We start from the raw sequence: 21,541 nt of genomic DNA on the forward strand, positions 1-21,541 counted from the left end.
ACTCGCACTACACAGAGGAACAGAAAGATTGAGACAGAGAGAGAGACAAAGAAAAAGACACAGAGAAAGAAAAAGGAGAGAGAGAGAGAGAGATTGAGAGACTAAGAAATAGAAGTGTCCTTTTCACTGATATGGGCCATATGTGACTCTATTGTCAGCTATCTGGATGATGACCAGGATAAGATTCCACTACGGAACCAAGGAGTTGTTTATTTCTCTGTCCTTTTAACCCCACAACCCGTCACTGCTACTTTCCAATAGTTTGGATTCATTTTACACTAATGATGTAGCAGTGCATTCTTTTTCTTCTTTCCATATTTTTTCTGTTCCTAGATAAACCTGCACAGCTGGTATTTATTTGGGTTTCCTTTTATAGCTTGAAAAATATTTAGGCATGTTTACCACAAGTGGGAATCTGGATACATACATATTGGCACATTTCTGTTTTGAAACAGGTTGATAATAAACACATTCATTTAAAAAATATCAGCTGATTAATAGACTATAGCGGTTAACAGTAACTCCTTTCTTTCCATCAGGCTCTTCCTGCTTCCAGCTCCCAGTCTTTGAAAACCAGTGCTGGTTTTTGAAAGAAACATTTAGGAGGATGTGATTAAGAAATCAAATGCTGAATATCTCTGCAAACTCTTTAGTTTCTATGGAAATAACCAAGTAAAATTTAATTCCCTTATCAGGCACTAAAAGCTTAAAATGATTCCTATTAAATTGACAAATGCAGTAGTGGGTGCCTCTTATCAGAGGAGAGCATCGTCCTGTTGCCGTTTCATTGTTGGAATCTCTCTGCTTTGCTTTATGAGTGCATTCCCTGGAATCCGGGGATAGAGCTCTTTATCACTCTTCATGGCCTGGAGTATGGGCCGTAGCTCCTTACCTGGTGGAATGCTGCCAGTACAGCTTCCTAGCCGCATAGCACAGGGAGATCAGCTCAGTGCTTTGTGACCACCTAGAGGTGTGGGATAGGGAGGGTGGGAGGGAGGAAGACTCAAGAGGGAAGAGATATGGGAACATATGTATATGTATAACTGATTCACTTTGTTATAAAGCAGAAACTAACACACCATTGTAAAGCAATTATACTCCAATAAAGATGTAAAAAAAAAAAAAAAGACAAAAATTGATTGACGTAGTTCTCAGAACAGTGGTGTGAGAATTCAGACTAATTTTGCATCATCATGTGTCATTTGTGGGGACCTTACATTTACTCCTTGCTTAGTAAATATTTTGTTGTGTCATTGTTGGGCATGCTCTGGTTTGGTCTGTGGGTCTGATTTATACTAAATGCATCACCCAAACTTCTCAGAGTGATCCAGTGAAAAGATCAAGGGTCTCTGGAACAGCAGGCAGGTTACCAGCTCTACAGGGAACCCAACGTTGTTGTGGTCTAGAGGAAACCCTGGAAGTCAGGGCGTCACATCTCGAAACAAACTGAAGTTACTGTCTGTGAGTAATAAATCCAAAGTCAGGTGAACTATCTCTAAGTAGGTAATCAAAGGATAAATCCAAAAAGCTCCAAGGAGAAATGGAGAATAGAGACACAGTTAGACAGTTGACTCTTGTACAACACAAGTTTGAACTACAGCTATCCACATATAAGTGGATGTTTTTCTATAAATTCTACAGTACTCTACAACCTGAGGTTGGTTGAATCCGAGGATGCAGAACTGCAGATACAGAGGGACAACTATGGGACTTGAGCATCCTCAGATTTTGCAGTCCTTGGCAGGCCCTGGAACCAATCCCCCAGGGATGCTGATGGACGATTATATATGGCTTTGATCTGAAGGTTCAAGTGTCTCAGAAGAGTTCTTCACACCTAATCCCAAACAGCCCTTCTGGATCCATTACTGTGTGTTATGCTATAGTCTGTGGATTTCAAGAGTTGATAATGTGCTTTGGATAACCTTGAATGCACTACGTATTTGGGATCTATTATACTTCCAGCTAGAGTTATGTTTCTAGAATTTGTCTTTCCCTCTTTTTAATTATTAGAACCACTGTATTTTAGAATAAAAGCCAGTTTCATAAATTATATCTCCCTTCTCAACTGATACAAAATATTTGTTTAAAGTGTTCAGAATCCACCTGTTTCTGGTGATCTTTTTCTTTTTGTTTTTTTGTTTTTAAATTTTTGGCTGCGTTGGGTCTTCGTTGCTGCAAGCGGGCTTTCTCTAGTTGCGGCAAGTGGGGGCTACTCTTCGTTGCGGTGCATGGGCTTCTCACTGAGGTGGCTTCTCTTGTTGCGGTACGTGGGCTTCAGTAGTTGCTGCACGCAGGCTCAGTAGTTGTGGCTTGCGGGCTCTAGAGCGCAGGCTCAGTAGTTATGGTGCATGGGCTTAGTTGCTCCGCGGCATGTGGGGTCTTCCCGGACCGGGGATCGAACCTGTGTCCCCTGCATTGGTAGGCAGATTCTTAACCACTTCGCCACCAGGGATGTCCTTTTTCTTGTTTTAGACATCATAGTCTCTCCTCCCTAACCAGTGGCATGGGCACACTCAAAAGTAATGTGAAGCATAAATAAAACCTGTGTTTATAAAGTCAGATGTGATGAAGAAAGGGAGAGGTACACTGATCAGAGAAAGCCTGGTCATACCACTTTTACAGGTGTCTGTAAGTATTACAATTAACGATTTTTAAAAGTTGAAGAGGACTTAATATTTCCTGTGTGGCAACACCATCATCACTTCCTGTCTCCATATGTTTATCCATGCTCTTACCTCTGTCTAAAATTCTCATCCCCCTTTGATCGCCCTGTTGACGTCTGTTCATTCTACAGAACCCGTATCAATTGTTACTTCCTCTGTGAAGCTTTACCTAAACTCTCTAGAAAGTGGTTGTCACTCTCTTCTGGGATCAGCAACTGCTTACATACAGTATGATACAAATTATTTAGGCACCATGGTGATCGTTTTACTCCTTGAAGTCAGTGAATGTTCTTTAATCATCTTTGCTGCATTAGCACCTATAACAGTGGGTCCCATGGTAGTTGCTCAATATATATTTATTGAATAAATACAAAAGGAATTCACTAAATAAATTAAGATGTGGATGTTAATAGAAAACTTCACAGGTATTGGGAATCATGGGGGATATATTTCTAATATAATATCAAGTGATGACTGCAGGTTATAAAACAGTATTTGCAGCATGATCCAGAATATGTTCATGTATACATATATATGGACAGAAAAAAGATCCTGGAAAGATATAACTACACAAAAATATTGCAGTATTCATTTCTTGGTGTTGGTGGTACAGATAATTTCTTTATTTTGTAATTTCTACACTGAGTGTGCATTTTGTAACCTAGGAAAAAGTTAATTATGAAGAGAAACTCGAGCCATTTAAAAACTTCCTCTGACTCTCTTGACAGAAGTTCCTTCCATGCTCTTACTCAGTTGTCATTTTTAATCCCATGTACCATTTTTCTTTTCTTGATGGGCTAGTATTTAGGTATGGAGACTGCCATTACTGGCCTAGAAGCCAGTTGTACAAATAAATATCCACTCTGAATTCTCTCTAGTTTACAAATGGTTCTGAACGTAAACATAAATTAGGATGGAACATATGGGTATCCTGCTGACGAGCCCAGTTTCAGTTGAGATAAAACAAGTGAAGGCACAGAAGAGAGGGAGAGGAGGGGGTCATGGCATCACTCAGGTATTTTAATTCTTCTTTGATATTTTAGTTTTCAATTTTCCAATGGAAAAAATCCTAAAATTAAAAACAACAGTCTCCACCCTTCTATTTTGTGCTCTTGTTTTGACTGTTGTTGTTTTTATAAAAATTGCATTCTCGCCTTTTCAGAGAAGGATTAATATCTGCAAATCTCGTTACTGTGCAGTTGTCCCCTGGTGGTTACTTTGTTTGCACATTGTAATTATGGATAGCATTAATTGTTCACAAAACTACCATTTTCTCTCTATTTTTGCATATATTTCAAATATGCATTATAACTTCTCCATCTGCTGTAGAGTGACTCCATCACACGGCGGCATGACGATGCATTTATCTTTTGCACTGCCCTGCACAGGGTTGGTGCAATTTGTAAAGAATTCATATTATTATTTTGGAACAGAGCTAAGTGTTGGGTTCAGTGTAAATCTCCTCAAAGCACTTCTTGCCATAATAGCAATATTTTTTTCCAGAGATGCCATAATTCTGGGTTGCATTTGTTGCTTCCTTTGGCAACCAAATGTCCCATCGTTGCAAATTGATGGCAGTAAAATTGACCTTTATTATGGCCTTTTTATTCGCTTAACTCAGAAGGATTTACAGCATTATATTTTGTTACCACATTGACTGTTAATGGGAACGATAAAAGAATGACTGAATTCTACATATCCTTTTTATTTTCTAATGGCCTTGGCATTATTTACCAACTAGACTTTCAGATTTTAAGATTTCTCTCTTGGACGATACAGGAAGGGTTTTGTAAAACCAAAGCTTTCTTATGTGAAATGCACATTTCGCTACATACTGTCAAAATAATTAAATGCTTGTTGTAAATTTGGGCACTTAAAATGACAAAACCATTGCATGTAGAATAATGGAAGAAACAAAAAATTCTGAAGAAAAAACCCCAAACACCTACAAGGTAATTCAAACTGCTTCGTCTGTAAATAATGAGAATTTAATGAGGCTTATATCCCCAAATCTCTCTTTTCTAAGTGCATAATGCATTTATTGTCATATTAATTGTCTTTCCCATGGCATCCTTAGGATATTGTTCCCCGAGGAAAGGTTACATTCTTTGGCCCGAAAAGTGATGGCCTGTAGAGGCCCAGCCTGGGGATTGCTCAGGACTCCTTTCAAAAGGAAAGGAAGATTCTCTGGATTTGAAAGCCTCGGCTGTGAGGGCTGGGTCCTCACGTGTGGTTATCAGAGAAAAGGAGGATAATTGTTCTCGGAGGCATGGGAGTGATGTGAAGACCTGGGTAGGATTTGCTACCTCAGTTCCTTGCAGCTGGTTAGAGATGGCTAGAGAGGCCTCAGCGTGAGAAGTTGTTGACCATAGACAGGTGGGGAAAAGTGCACATTTAGTCCACAGGCTCTGTCTCTGCTAATAAATCTGAGTTTCTGTCAACTTGCTGCCATTTTAACCAGTAACTATTTCTCCAGTTTCCAAAGATGCGAATGTTTTAAAAACTATCTTCTTTCTCTCTTTCTCTTTCTTTTCTACAATGGCATTTCATTGACTGAATCTTTTAGTTTTAAAATAGAATCTGAAATACTACTAGATTGATCCTTGTTATGCCTTTTAGTGGGTCTTTAGATATTTCATGTTATGCACTTTAGTTTTTAATTTAATTTTTTAGTTTGGAAATAGTAAAACATTTGCATAGCTTAAAAAAAAAAAAACTGGCCCGAACTCTTCAAAAAGTCAGTGTTATAAAAATTTTGTAAAAGCCTCAAAACTCAAACAAAAACAAACATAAAAATCCAAGTATATAATACTAAAAAGTGTCAAAACAATGTAACAGGAGAAATACTGAGAAGCATGACTCTCATCTCTACCCCTTCTATCTCATTTTCCAGCCCCACACACCTGAGAGATAATTAATAGTTCATATTTGTTCATGTATATGTACCCTAGTTAATTAAACTAGCTCCAGACTGAAAAACACTGGGCAATTTCCAAATGTTTGATTACAACCAATATTGCAGGAAATAGTTTTGTGTATACATTATTTGTCATGTGTGCTACTGTATCTGTAGGTTGAATTCCCAGGATTTGAATTGCTGAGTCAAATGCTAAATGTATTTATCATTTTGTTAAATATGCCCCCCAAATACCCTCCATAGGGCATTCCCGCCAGTAATGTGGGAGAATGCCCTTTTCCCTACAGCCTTGCCAATGAAGCATCTTGTCAAAATGTTGGTTTTGCAAAATTGACAGGTAAAACTGATATACCAGCGTATTTTTACTTTGTATCCTCTTAGTATGAATGAGGTTGGGCATATATTTATACTTGTAAGGTTCATTTATATCGTCTTTTTTGTTTTTGTTAATTGTCTGTTCGTAGTCCCTGCCCATATTTCTACTAGGTTATTCCATTTCGTACTGACTTCTAGGGTCTCTTTAAATATTGGGAATATTATCCCTTTTAATATCATGTGAGTTGTTCACATTTTTCCACATTTATCATTTGACATTTGTCTTTGCTTGTAGTGCTTTTTGTTTGTTTTGCCAAGCAGAAGTTTTTAATTTCTGTGTTGAAATTTAACTAATATTCCTTGTGTCCTTTATAATTTAGACTTAATTTCTTAGCTGGTATTTTTTTTTTCCTATTTCTATCTTTTTTTTTTTTTTTTTTTGTCTTGCGGTACGCGGGCCTCTCACTGTTGTGGCCTCTCCCGTTGCGGAGCACAGGCTCCTGATGCGCAGGCTCAGCGGCCATGGCTCACGGGCCCAGCTGCTCCGCGGCATGTGGGATCCTCCCGGACTGGGGCATGAACCCGTGTCCCCTGCATCGGCAGGCGGACTCTCAACCACTGCGCCACCAGGGAAGCCCTCCTATTTCTATCTTGATGTCTGTTTGTTTATTTCATATCTTCCTGTTGGCGGAGGTTTAATTCCTGATATTTTGTATCTTTTACAATTCCAATAACTTAAGATTTTTCTTAATTCATATTCATAACTTTCATCTTCTCTTTGACAAAATTCTTCTAGTGGGTTTTCATCCTTAGGAATATTATATTGCTCTTTTCCATACTTTTATTTATATGGAATACATGCCTTTCTTAATAGTCATTGTTTTCCTGGATTACCAAGAGAAGGGTTCTGTGGTGTGGGAGTGTCCAGGTACTTTGAGGGTTTACACCTCAGGGACTCTACTTCTATTGCTCCAGAGATAAGAAAAGGGCTCTCCTTAATGTATGGAAAGTACTCCTCCATTTCCCTCCCCGCCTTTCGGAGGCTGTACACCATAGGGGATCAGAGCGTAGAATCTGGAGCCAGACTTCCTGGGTTGAGTACTGGTCCTGTCGCTTATTAGCTGATGATCTTGGGCAAACTTGTGCCTCAGTTTTCTCATCAGTAAAATGGGACTAGAAAGAGAACCTGAATCTTAAGATTACTGAGATTAAATGAGCTAATATATGTAAGTGCTTAGACCAGTGCCCAGCACATAGTGTTTGCACTTGCTCTGTAATGGCGAGAAAATGCAAATGAGTCCAGTGGTTTCCTTCTGCCCTGCGTTTGCTCTCACTGACCACAGCACCTCTGCCTGGTTCAGGAGAGCCCAGGGCTTCCTTGTTTCTTCACACTGTCATAGGATACAGCCCTTGCCCACCAAAGGGAGCATCTACTTTTAGAAGGTATTTTGGAAGGTTCTCTCAGGGATCTGCCCTCAGTGGGTTTCCCTGGACATATCCTGATTGTCTCTCTCTCTTTCCCTCCCTGAGAGTGCCCTGTGCCACCTGAGTTCTGCTCACAGCAGCTCCTCTCAGGAGAGACCCTCTCCTCTGAGACACATCATTGTCTGGAACATTCTGACCTCTACCATCACTAGACTCCCTTCAAACACCTTATTTTTCCCCTAGAGCACATGCGTAACTTCTGACATAGGCTTGATGGTCAGATAAAACTTGAGCAATACCAAGGCACAACCTGGAGTTTGTGGGTATTATCTGAACCCCAGGTTCACTGAAAATTTGTGGGTTTCTCCATTATCTTTGTTTCTCTGGATGATTTCCAAGAAGTAGTGGGAGATTCCAGACTAAGCCTCCACTGTCTTCCTACTGGAACTGGTGTGTGTTGGTTGGTTCTCCCCCAACCCCATGATGCCCCCAGGTATTTCTTTCAAGAACCTGGATTGGAGTTTTGATTTGGGGCATTTACCACAGCATCCAACATAGTGTAAGACGAATGCGTGATCGAGTGAAAGAATTTCCATGGAAAGTTCTGACTGAGAGCACGACCTCCTCCAGGTTCAGATCTTCTGCAGCACAGGCTTCTGAGGGGCTACTGGGGGTCTGGGCTCCCCAATGCTTTGCAAGGCGTCCTGTCTGCTCTTCATGCTGTGGGAAGTCCTCTCCCCATGTGGCTTCACAGAACCTCAGGACCACCGCAGAGCAAGAACTCATGACCTGGAAGTGACAAGAAATTTTCTATCTCTGTGATTTATTCCAGTTTGGGGAAGGAGGGACTTCCAGGGTATCGGCTCCTCTGGGAATTCAATGGGTTTCACAGCAGTATTTGCATTTTTCATTTGTCTTTTGTCTCCATCTAAGGTTTTTGACCATTTACATTGAGCTAGGCACTGGGCTACAAGGGTGAATGCTTTACGTCAGTAACTAATGTTCTCTTCACAGCTGTCCTCTGAGAGTTGGCTATGATTATATCAATTTTATAGATAAGGAAAGTGACATGGAGAAATTCATACACCTTTCCAAAGATATATAGCTTACATAGCAAAACTGGGATTTCATCTTTGGCAGTCTGACTCTTGAGGTCTGTGGTCAACAAATGTTTTATCCTTCGGTATCATGTTGACACTTAAGGGAACCTCGGACTGCATAAATAGTGTCGAAATTGCACTTTAGGGGCTTCCCTGGTGGCACAGTGGTTGAAAGTCCGCCTGCCGATGCAGGGGACGTGGGTTTGTGCCCCGGTTCGGGAAGATCGCACATGCCGCGGAGCGGCTGGGCCCATGAGCCATGGCCGCTGAGCCTGCATGTCCAGAGCCTGTGCTCCGCAACGGGAGAGGCCACAACAGTGAGAGGCCCGCGTACCAGAAAAAAAAAAAAAAAAAAAAAAAAAAGAAATTGCACTTTATATTAAGCAAGTGGACAGGAGGGCAAGTAGGATTCTAGAAATCTCAAGAAAGCTCCGTTTGGGTTAACAGTAGCTGAGGCAAGTGTCACTTGGTGTGTAGTCCGGAAAAATGGGTTGGCAGTGAACCCAGCCTCAGTAATAATAATAATTAATAGGTTGTAAGGGCTTAACTATATGCCTGGTACTTTTCTAATCGTTCATGCATTTACTAACTTCACCCTGACAATACTTGTAAGGGACGGGCTGTGTTATTATGACCTCATCAGATGAGAAATCTGAGGGCAGAGGGAGTGAGTACCTTGCCCAAGGACACATGGTAGTAAGTGGCAGAGCTCAGAAAACAACCCAGACGGTAGGGCTCTGGAGCACACGTGAGCCTTTCCCTGTGAGGGCGGGTGAACATGAATAAGCCCCTGAACTCCGTGGTCTTCATCCACCCATGGTGGACTGTTACTGGTCAAGAGGTCTGATTCACAGCCTCGATCGGAACAAAACCACTCTCCATGTCTCAAAAGAGAATTATGAACACTTAGAAAATCACAACCTAGACATGTGTATATTTTTATAGAACATGAAGTAATTCTCAGGGGAATAGTAAGACCATGACTTCAACTGGAATTGTTTAGGAACTGCTTTCATTTAAGAGCACCTTCACCTTTCCAAAAGAGTTACATGTACAAATAGTAGAGACACAGCCACTTATGGCACGATACATTATATACAAATATTTTTATCATCCTCATATGTCCATAACCTTTTCCTCTAAAGCATCTTCTCAGGCTTTCAACCATTAATGATTTTCTGTTTCCACAGCAATCATTTCAAAAAACAATATGCTTCCAGGAGGTGAGGTCAAGGAATATTAGTTTATTTTTACTTCAGTCTTTTATTCTTTGTTGGTTTAGTTTATAGTGATTTGTCCACAATAACAACATGTGTGACTTGGAGAATATCTAAGGAAGAAAAGAACCTGAAGATAGTTAATTACTAAAACAACCTGTTTCTTTTCACACTGAAGAAAGAATTGTCACCCAGCGCAGGATGGCAGAGATTTAAAAAAAAAAAGTATGAAAGCTGAACACATCTGTTTCTTTGTTTGCTTTAAGAATAGAAGCCTCTTGTTTTTTGGTTTTTTTTTCCTGTTGATTTCACAAGGTAAGGCACTGAAGGAGTAGACCCAGAGAGGCTTCATAAAGTAGTTCAAAATTCGACACGTTTTCTCCGCCTCCACTATTGTCCTGTTCTCTATTCAGCCTGCAACAATTAGAGCCTTTTGTGTGATGAGCACTCAAGTTGGCCTTTGTAGATCTACACAAGAAATATGGACTCTGTCCTAGAAGGTTTACAATCTAAAGCTGTAGAAAGTTATACTCAACTAATTGAAATGTAAAAAATTCAGAATATCTTCTATAAGTTCTAAACAGAAACAGCCATCTTGACATGAAATTAAATTGGCTGATTTAAGCTCAACAGGTATACATATGTATGTATATCTGTATGTATGTATATCTGTATGTATGTATGTTGTTATATATTATTAAATTGTCAAGGGCATTCTATAGCCTATGGATACAGAGCAAATCAATTCTGGGAAAAATATCATAATACTTGCATCATCATGTTTAATTTTTTAAACTACATTAGTATAACAGTTGCAATATTGTTATCTTTGACTGTGGCCGATAGAGTGTAAGTGAGGGTATATTTAATAAGCAGTATTTCAGGTAAACTGAGGGTGAAGTTAAATATTGAATTTTTTATATATTTCATTTTCATCTCAGAATATTTTCTGTAATTATCCCTTTTTATCAGCAATGCTGTCGTGATGTTTAGATAGGTATTGATGAGCTTTTCTAATTTAAGTATGTAGCACATTTAGAAAATTACTGGAGGATTCCAATTGGCTATTGACTAGTAGAACCATCTATCTATTCACACCTCTGACTTTCAACCACATTGTTTATACATAGACACATAGAGTCCTCTCCCTTCTCCTTTTCAGTACCTTTCTTGTTTCCATGCCAATCCAGAGTACCCATCCAAAGATAACTAACAAAAAGATTTGAGGAAAATCTAATCAACAGACCAACTCTAGGCTTACTCAGATAGTGGGGTATTAGGTACCACAGATATTACAGAGAAAATATTTGTAGTCTTTTTCTGCTAAAATATACCTAAACAAACAAAAGTAGTTGGAGAAACAGTACTCTTTGCAGATGAGCAGGAACCAGTAATTCAGGATAAAGCTACAAAGTGCCAGCTGTGGTGTAGATAAGGTGTGGGTGGGATCTGCTCAGAGGAGGGCCAGGGCACTGTGACTAGGGGATGAAAAGGCCAGGGAGAGCTGCTTAGAGAAAGAGGGGCTCACACTGGGTTCTGAAGGAAGAATGGGATTTAAATGAGAATTATTTTCATTTCATTTAGGCAGAAGATTAATTTATGATTTATACTTGTAGACTCTTTCATCTCAGTACAATTCTCAGTGCTTTAAATGTTCATTTTCATTCTCTGTCCAGCCACACCAGCCTCCAAACTATATTGAATCAAAAGAAAGTTTCAATCTTTGTGCTCTTGCATTATTGAACACTCTGAATATTCCCTAGGCCTGCTCTTTCTGCAAACACTTTCCTACCATATGCAACTGTCTGAGAAAATCTGCTTGTATGCAGTAGATTGCTGTTATTCATTATTCATTACAACATTATTTAGTTGAACAACCTACCAAAGAAAACTTGGTTCTGTAGGGGGAAATGTACATACTCAGAGAACTAAATTATTTTACTATAAATGCTTTAAAAAGAGCAAGCTTTATGGTCCTCATTATTTGGTCTGTGCTGAGGAAAACAAGTTTTCTGCAATGGAAAGTAAGCCATAAAGGACAGAAGCTGTGTGATCCAATGTATTCAATAGAAGTTGCAGATATAGCTCTGCCAGCAGCGCACCAAATGAATAAAGATCATTAAAATGTTTACAATCCTTAATCAAATAATAAGCATTTATTGAGTAGCTACTTTGTGCCTAGGACTTTTAATTTCAGGAAACACATTTTACCAGCCTGGTTGTCATAGTGAGGTGACTCTTACATTCCTTAGCATGTTGGGGTGAATGGACTTCTTTGTGATGACCGTCCCTGCAAACTTGCTGTAGCTTGTTTTTCCTTACTTCAGGAGGAAATCTTGAGTTTTTCTAGTTACTCTATGGTAATAAAATGTCCAATTCAGTCTATTACTCAAACTGGAAGCCATCATCCAAAATAAGATGTCTCCCTTCCCTCAGCTCTCTACTCCTTCTCTTACCCTATCTTCTCTTCCACTTCCTATGGTCCCTCTGTGTTGGGGCCTTGGGAGGTCCACTCTTCTCTAGGATGACCCAGTCTGCCTCGCAGGAAATTCACCATCTTTTGCCTTGACCACTCAGAATGAGCAGGTAATCCCAAAGCAGCTGCTTTTCTTTGGTCTGACATCAGAGCATCTTGAATGTGTCAATACCAGTTCCTGTGTTCCTCAAAGCCCAGAGGACCCACTAAAGAGCTCCGAGTAGTTCTCTCGAAATATCCTTCACTTGCCTTAAGAGCTCCCCCTTTACCTTGCCACATGGTAGGGGACAGGGCTTCATGAAACACTCACAATTCTTCCCACAGACATCTCTTATACATCCTTTTAGCTTCCCTTGAAAACATTTTATCTTCTAGTATATAGCCCAATTGTAGGTAATGAACTGATGGTTAGAATTAATTTCAACTCTTTTAGCATGTATTTTATAGGTGAGCTAGTACCTCAATTAGGATTTAGTTTTGGGGGATATGCTTTATTATTCTTGGTCTTGGGACATAAGAACACACAGTTTGCATTTTTCCTCTTAAATAAATGGATAGTATCTTAATAGCTAACTCTTTATGGTTCTTTGTTAATGAGATGGGGCATAACCATGAAGATATTTTGCATCAAAGTTCACTTTTGACCTTAAAACAAATACTTAAGTGTTGTCTGACTTAAATATGTTAGGCAGTTTCCCACTAGTACAAAGAGATGTATAGACCATATTGGCTGTGAAAAGCATCTATCTGTCAGTAATTTATTACCCAGCAGATACTTTTGAAAAAACAAACTCATTGTGTCATGTTAAAGTGACATATTAACAATTATTAAGAAATAAACAGTTTTGAAAGAAATTGCTGCTGTGGAAAGAACATTCTAAATATGAGTTTTTTTTCATTTATGCTTTCATTCTTACTTTATATTCAGGTTATATAATATTTTGTCAAAAGCAATATGCATGCCATATATAATAATTTTCATATCTGTTCACTTAAATATTTTAGAAATGGAATTTTCTAACTGGTTCTGAAAATCTTCCAAAGAAATAGATTTTTATGTGTGTCTGAACACCTTCGTTAAAAATGCTGTATCTTGGGCTTCCCTGGTGGTGCAGTGGTTGAGAGTCCGCCTGCCGATGCAGGGGACGCGGGTTCATGCCCCGGTCTGGGAGGATCCCACATGCCGCGGAGCGGCTAGGCCCGTGAGCCATGGCTGCTTGGCCTGTGCGTCCAGAGCCTGTGCTCCGCAACGGGAGAGGCCACAGCAGTGAGAGGCCCGTGTACCGCAAAAAAAAAAAAAAAAAAAAAAAAAAAAATGCTGTATCTTATTAGTTTTCCAGTACAACTGAGTGACATCAGGGAAGATGAAAATTTACAAGCTGAATTTCACAAATACGAAATTGGCGGAGGAGGTTGAAAAGTGATTGTCATGATTCAGTAAGCACAGCCAAAGGTGGCCCTGTCTTGGCTCTATGTATTTTTGTGAGGTTAAATATCCAATTAGAGTGAATTTCGAATCAAAGCTTCAAATCACTGTGTCCTAAAATGTTTAACTAATATTTTCAAATTAATAAAATATTGAATCACATATTTTCACTAAAATATTATTATTAATGGTAGTTTTTAAAAAAATTTTTTGCGGTACATGGGCCTCTCACTGCTGTGGCCTCTCCTGTTGCAGAGCACAGGCTCCGGACGTGCAGGCTCAGCGGCCATGTCTCACGGGCCCAGCCGCTCCGCGGCATGTGGGATCTTCCCGGACCGGGGCACGAACCCGCGTCCCCTGCATCGGCAGGTGGACTCTCAACCACTGCGCCACCAGGGAAGCCCCTAATGGTAATTTTTAAGTGGCTGCAAAGAGTTTTTTGAACTGACAATGAAATAACATTTAAGATTAAAATAACTGTATATTATTATTTTTAAAGCTTTTTAATGCTTTTACATAGGTGTATTATTAGTACATCCATGTAAAAAATAAATATACAACAAATAAATGTATATGCAAGCATGGGGTATGTCCCCCACGTTCATTAATGTGGTAGGTAATAAGGCAACATTTGGAGAGCTGTGGTCTTCATTAGCTACAGAGACTGCTCTGAAATGTAAGCATGTTCACCCCATGTCACTCTTGATTTCTCATTCTTTGTGGTTCTCCACTGCCTCCAGGATGGATTCCAACTCTTTAGCAGGGCACACTGGGACTTTTCATGGTCTGACTTTTACTTATTTTCTCCACTGTTGTCTCCAGCCATGTTCTCCCTGTCCCCTTCCTTGCAGATACACTAAGCTATTTGTAGGTCCCTAAATGGACAATATGCTCTCATATCTCTAGTCTCCACAGTTTTGCAAATGTTGCCACCTCAGCCTAGAAGTCACATCTGTACCTTATCACTCTTTTCTCCCTCACATCCCAGACTCTTTCTGTGTCTGATTAACTTTGACACATTCCTCAAGATGTGCCTCACATAACATATGTGCTCTGTCTCTACACCTCTGGAAGCTTGGCTGTGTATATCAATATTTTATAATAATAATAATAAAACATTTGCTGAGTATTTACTATGGGCCAGGTACTTGACATAGGTTGGTTCATAAGCCTCACAATAGCTCTAAGAAAAAAAAAATTTATTATTAACCCCATTTCACAGATGGAGAAACTGAGGCCCAGAGGGGCTAAATAACTTACTCAAGGAAATACTGATATTAAATGGCAGAAATAGGGATTAAATTGGACAGTTTAACTGTAGAGTCATGCCTTTATAAATCTAAATGTAGTGGGCTGAATACTGTCCCTAAAAAGATATTGTCCAAGCCCTAACCCTTTGTAGCTGTGAATGTGACCTTATTTGGAAATAGGGTCTTTGCAGATATAATTAATATAAAGATCTGATACCATCGTGAATTATGGTTACCATCCTGGATTATTGTGGGCCACAAACCTAATGGTGGATGTCCTTAGACAAAAATGAAGACATTGAGAGATAGAAGGGAGACCGTGTGAGGAGAGAGGCAGAGATTGGAGTTATGCTGACATAAGGCAGGGAATGCCAGGAGTTATCAGAAGCTGGAAAAAGCAAGGAAAGATATTCCCCAGAGTCTTTGGAGGGAGCATGGCCCTGCCAACACCTTGATTTTGGACATCTGGCCTCCATAATTCTGAAAGAATAAATGTCTGCTTCTTTAAGCCACTAAGTTTGTAGTGATTTGTTATGGTAATCCCAGGAAACCAATAGACCAATCTATTTTGCTTTTTAAAGCCATTCAATAAATAGTTTTGAATGAATGAATGCATTCATTGAATGTCTCCTGTGTTCCAGGCACTGTAGTGAACACTGGGAATAGGAAGATTATTAAAACCTACTAGCGTGTCTTCTAATATCTCACTGTCTTGTATCTTCAAAGTCTTTCTCTGTACATTGCTTCTCTCCTGCTTGAGCTCTGCATTACCTTTTGCCTTGTCCAGTACAAGGACCTGCTAACAGCTCTCTTTTTCTTCTCTTCAAATTACCTTCAATATTTCCGCCAGAGTTCCCGTTCTAAAAATATTTAAACTCTGTAGGAAAAAATTTTCCTTAAATATTTAAATTCTATAGTTTCTTTCTACTCTTCAGAAAATAAAGTCTAAACTTGTTAGCATATCATTCAAAGGCTCCTTCATCTGGATGTTTCCATGACCTCTCTTCAGGCCCCCTTTAGCGTAGCTACATGGATCTAGTGCTCATGTGGTCCAAGCCACCTTCACCTTGGACCCGGATCACAACTGCCTCCTAACGGGCCTCTTGCTGTGTGAAGACATTGATTCAGAGCCTGTTACTCCCCTGCTTGAAACCTGCCAATGGCTTGTCATCTCAAAGTAAAGCCCCAGTCCTTTTCATGACCTATAAGCTCCTTCTCCCACGTGATCCCTTAGACCCTCTGCTCCCGGCCTCCTGAGAGGTCATGAAAGTACTAGAGACAGTCCTATCTTGGGGCCTTTTCACTTGCTGTCTCATTGCCCATATTAATTTTCTCGAGAAAGCCCCCTGGTAACTTCCTCATGTCCTTAGGGTCTTTACTTAAATTCACCATCTCAGAGAGGTTCCCCTAGCCTCTGCATCCCCATGACAGTTTATGTCTTCCTTCTCATTTTTTTTTCATAGCACTTACCAATATACTATGAGTTTTCCTTATTAATTATACTTGTTGTCTGTCTCTCTTATAAAAATGTCAGCTCCATAAGGGAAGGGTTTGTGCCTGTCTTGTTCATAGCTGTCTCCCCAGAAGAGGGCCTGGCACATGGCAGGGCACAATGCCTATTTATTGAACGACTTATGTACTTGATATTTTGAATAGATCAAGGTTCATCGTACCTCAGAGAATACCTCAGCACAGCTCTGTGAACAAAAGAAGAATGGGTTGAAAGAGGAGAGGGCTGAGTCTTAGAAATGTAAGCCCCCCTGGGACTGGTCTAGTTCTGCTGGGATGGACTTGCTGTAGATGCTGAGGAGGTTGAGACTTATGGATGGCATTCTTCACCCAAGCATCTGCCAAGAAACAACTGGGGGGGAGTCCTGGTAAGTCCTGATGTCTGCAGAAGCATAGCAGCAGTATTCAGAGGTGGAAGAGACATACAGGCAGTTGGCATCAGGGAAATCTGTTGGCAGGGGGCAGCATTCACTTCATTAGGCTGGGGCTTGGGCAACTCCTCAGGCTGTAGGTGGAGGGGTGAAAAAGAGAAGGCAGAACACGAATTCTGAAGGGTCTCTGTAACTGTGGTCTGGCTGGATGACTGGCTGATGACAAACCTAAGCATTAGGAATGCATTAGGAATTCTGTTCTAAAGTCTGGGTTTCTTTGAGGGGGAATAGGTTCAAGGGGAAGTTCTGTTTTCATCCATGAGGGAGTAAGGTCAGAACGAATAAGAAAGAAATCTGAATGATGGATTCCAGTATGGGGAGCTCAGTTCTTCTAAACACCTTTGACCTAAATCCCAGAGGTTATTGGATTAAGATGAAAAGTGTGCCGAGAGAGGGAGGTTGGCAATCAGAGGGCAGACACGTCCCTGGCCCTTGCCTCGCTCTGCTTCTTTGTCAGCAGTGCTTTCTTGATCATTCTGTTTCTAACTAACTAAAGTGCGTGTGACCAAGGAAGGTCAGATCAGACCCACAGCTATATTTTGGTTTGTCAAGACAGTTTTAAAATTGACTTTGAAATCTTTTCAGTGCGGCATTGATGGTACAGTTTGCTGCCAGCTCTAGCCCTCTAGTGTTCCTCAGATTTTTGTTACCTGGCTGGCCCTCAAGGCATTTCGTTCTGCTACCTCTAATTGTTTTCCTTACCCTCCAAGGGCCAGCCCAAGCCTTTTCTGACTTCCTTCCCCTCACAATTAATTGCTCTCATTACATATTATTTTGACTTTATTTCGCACATTGTGTTTTTCTTTGCTTTATGAATAACTGTTTACATATACATCTTCTGCTAAGATTGAAAACTCGAGGCCATGAAAACTTGAGGCCAGAAACTAAGTCTGAGTCATTGTGTGCTGCTTCAGTGTCTAATAGAACATCTTGAACTTAGAAATGTTCAATAAATATTTCAATTGGATTTATTACTCAGAGTAAACTTTGCACATCCTGGAAAACAAGAATTCTTCAGAAAGTCACAGGTTTATCCAGTTTTGCACCATGTTTGTTATTTATGTCATCATTAAAGTTAATCACAGAGAAAAAGATCAGTTTGCAAATGCTCAATGCAGTCTGCCTGCTTCATGATTCAGATAACTGAATCATGCTGGTTAAAGTCAAATGATTAAGCTAATCGGATTGAGTGACCACTTCTCAAGTGAGCAATCCCTTTCTCTCCAGCAATCTTTGAATAGCTGATGTAATCAGTTGTGTATACGTACAAATAATTGCAGCATCACGTGACTTCAAAATGAAACTATTTTGGGATTTGTGTAGATACAGTTCTAGATTTCTTTGTTATTTTCTATTTTTTAAGGGGGTTGGAGTAGGGATGAAAAAGAAGTGTATATTGGGGTCGGGATGAAAAAGAAGGGTATATTGGCAGAAAAACTAGAAGCTTTGTCCTGGTCCTGGATATCTGCTAACCTGGTGCTGGAATGAGTACAAGCGAGGTTTAGAAAAAAAAAAAAAAAAAGGAAATCTCTCTGCTTTGATAACAAGGTAAACCTGTAAATCAGAAGGAATGCCCAAGGGGCAGCTTTGATCTGCCTTCTGCTTTTGAACTGGGTGGGGATGATGTGGGATGGGCTCCCAAGCCCTGCACCTGCTGCTGCCTTGTTCTCTAAATCTAGTCTTTTCAACTCATATTGTTCTGGTGACAGCTAGATGAGTCACGGTATTAACAGCAAGAGTTTCGCGGAGGCAGAGACTAACTTATTAGTTAACAGGATGGGGAACAATGGGAGGTGTCAGATAGTTACCATCTTCTAGAGCCTTCAAGCTTAATTGAACCATTAGTGATTCCTTTCCACCCCCCACCCCCATTGGCTACTTTAAGGGGAAAAAAACCCCACCTTTATAAATGTGAAGTCACACTGTCACCTCCCAAAGTGTCAGCACATAATATTTTACATGACAAACTCTCAATTATTCATCCAAAGAACGGATACATTTCAAGCATTTTTGTTTGGGGGATGAATCACACATTTTCCTGATGCAAGTTTTCCTATTAAGTTTGGCTTAGACTGGTAACAAACTTGAATTCCCTGAGCTCCCCACCACTGAACATGGTAGAAGACAATCTGAACATCATGTGCTAGGTGACAGGGGAACCAGCCTGACTTAACATAATACAGCGATCCCATATTAAGGGATAGGCAGGTGACCCTGTGTGTGTGTGTGTGTGTGTGTGTGTGCATTTCCTATTCATGTGTACTGTGGTTAGCTACTAATCTTTTTTCCTGCTAATGTGTTTTATTACTGTGTGTTTCTGTACAAGGTTTGGTATGAGAGCCTTCTTTATTCCGTGGAGGAAAACTGTAGCTGCTCATTTAATCGACCTCTTGAAACATAACTTTTTCTTTCCTGGCGAAAGCAGAAAAGGACAACGTTATTCCATTTCACTTATTTCCTTTGGATTTATTGGCTCCCTTTTCTGTCCTCAGGGATCTGCCTGAAATCTAGGCAACTGTAGTTGTTACAAGGCTTTGGGGAGAGATTAGCAGTGGCAATGGTGATAATCATGCAGTAAATAAAAGTACATTTTGCCTTTCATGTAGATTTTTGATTTGCTGTGTATGAATAAAGGTTTGAAGTACGAACCAGGATGGAAATCAGTTTCAGAGGTGACAGCAGCTGCTGGGTCTTTTATTGTTCTGGGTGTTCATTCCATGTCTTTTGTATCAAAATGTGTCTAAAATTAATTGAGAAAATACTACAAAAATGTGCCTTTTGAGGGTGAGAGGAATCCTCAGACTTAGAAGCTGTAATAGCTCTTAAAGATTTTCCGATCCAACTACAAATGAGCTTAAAATGACACTCAAAATAGTTTCCCAAATTTACGCAGATTAGTGAGAATGTTAGGGCTCCACTGGATGTCTTGACTCCGAGTCTGGTTCTAGTTCTATTTCCCCAAGACCATGTTTAGATATCCTGCTATATTTCTCCTCAAGGAGAAATACACAAAGCCCCAAAGTGGGTCACCTTTGAATAAGCAGATATCAGAAGGTTGAAATGAACCGTGTGATGCCAGGAAACAAGGGGTGAGCTCGGAGGACCAATCCTGCACACACTATCCTTCCTTCACCCCCGTCACTGTATCCACTGGCATTTACCATCTCTCTATGAGGCTGGGTTATGTGCTTTCTCTGTGTAGTAGGGAATTGGTCCCTGTTCTCATGAAGCTTCCCTGAGAATGAAGAGGGGAATACCAAGGATCTCGCCTTTCCCCAGAGGGAGTGGAGATGCTACTGGCCTTTCAAATCTGGGGTTCCTACATCTGCCCTTTCTGTGGCCATATTTTCTGCTTTGTGATCTTCTATGCCCATGGCATTAACATTAAAAAAAAATTCACTTCTAAGAGTTTTAGAGATAGAATCTGGAAGGTTTGCAAACCTTCTCCTTCTGGACTGCTTATTCTGCCAACTTCCCTAACTCTTTTGGCTGCTGTAGCCATTTGACTTTTCTGTTGGGCAGGTAGTAGTCATTTGAGGGGTCCCTAATTAGATTCCAGCAGCTCAATTCCCTGGTTCATTTACCCTGAACCACCTTCAAATTGAATTGGTTTTTTTCTCACCGCCAACCCAAGCAGGAGTGGATCCTGGGGAATTACGGAGAAAGAACAGCCCTCTTCTCCCCTGCCCTTTTGTTCCTCTCTTCCATTATGCCTTCACAACCGCATGCCCTGCGCCTTCTGCTTAAGCTGTCTGAGCTCGTTTCCTCCATGAGCCATCGTGATGTACAACACGTACAGTCCCGGGGCCAGATGAATGGTTTTCCATTAGACATACACTGTGCCATCTGGGGCACCTGGGAAGATAATGCCACAAAGATGCCCCCATCTTTCAGACACTCGGAAGGGAAGATTTGTACCACTCTGCCCAGCTCGCCTTGACTACTGCAGTATAACGTGCCGTTCCTCACTTCCGAAATCTGCATTTTCTCTCCCTTCCTCTTTCTCCTCAGTATCTCAGGGCACGGCGTGGCTTGGGGAGGGTGGTCTTAGAATGTGATTCTGTGAGCACCGAAAGGTAACACACGATGTCGGTGTGAACGGTCGACACAGATAAAAGGAGTCCCTCCATGAAAACAATCAGGTGAAATGCTTGCTTTTAAAAAGGGGCTTAAAGAACAAGAAGACTGTTTGGTTTTAAAACAGCCAGGCCCTTCACTGGGCCACAGAATTAGCGTTCGCTTATTTTAGCATGTTTGTTATTTCTTCTGTGATTGAAAGTGATTGGTGGGGAGAAATCTTGGTTGCAACACAGGCCTGCTTAGCTGATTTCTTTTGTGTGTGTGTGTGCCTGTGTGCACCTCTCTTTTTTTAAAGCCTGTTAAGACAATGCAGTTGCCTTTAAAAAAAAAAAATCCTGATTAGTATTCTGCATGAGGTACAGTCTTCATTGCAGTAGATACATAAAATCTATCTTCACTTTCACCACCTGTCACCTGAGAATTTTAGAATGATCTAGCTTTGAGATTGCAGGAAGCAGCCTTTTTGATTCTCATCTTTGCTCGCTACCTTCTCCACCCACCGCAACCCTTGCTTTGTCACTGGCACTGCATCTACAGTGAACTCCAGTCCATTTTTATTCCTCTGTCAAATGCTTTTATTCATGGGAAACTGAAGGCACATGTTTACTAGGGGATAGAAATAGAAACACAATAAAAACCAGTTTGATAGATGATCTAGCCTATTCTTCACACTTCCCTGTTGTTTTATTGATTTACAGAACACAAAGACTAATCCGAATTTACATTGCTTGT

This window comes from Hyperoodon ampullatus (genome assembly GCF_949752795.1).
Source record: "Hyperoodon ampullatus genome assembly, chromosome: 3".
Taxonomy (NCBI): domain Eukaryota; kingdom Metazoa; phylum Chordata; class Mammalia; order Artiodactyla; family Ziphiidae; genus Hyperoodon; species Hyperoodon ampullatus.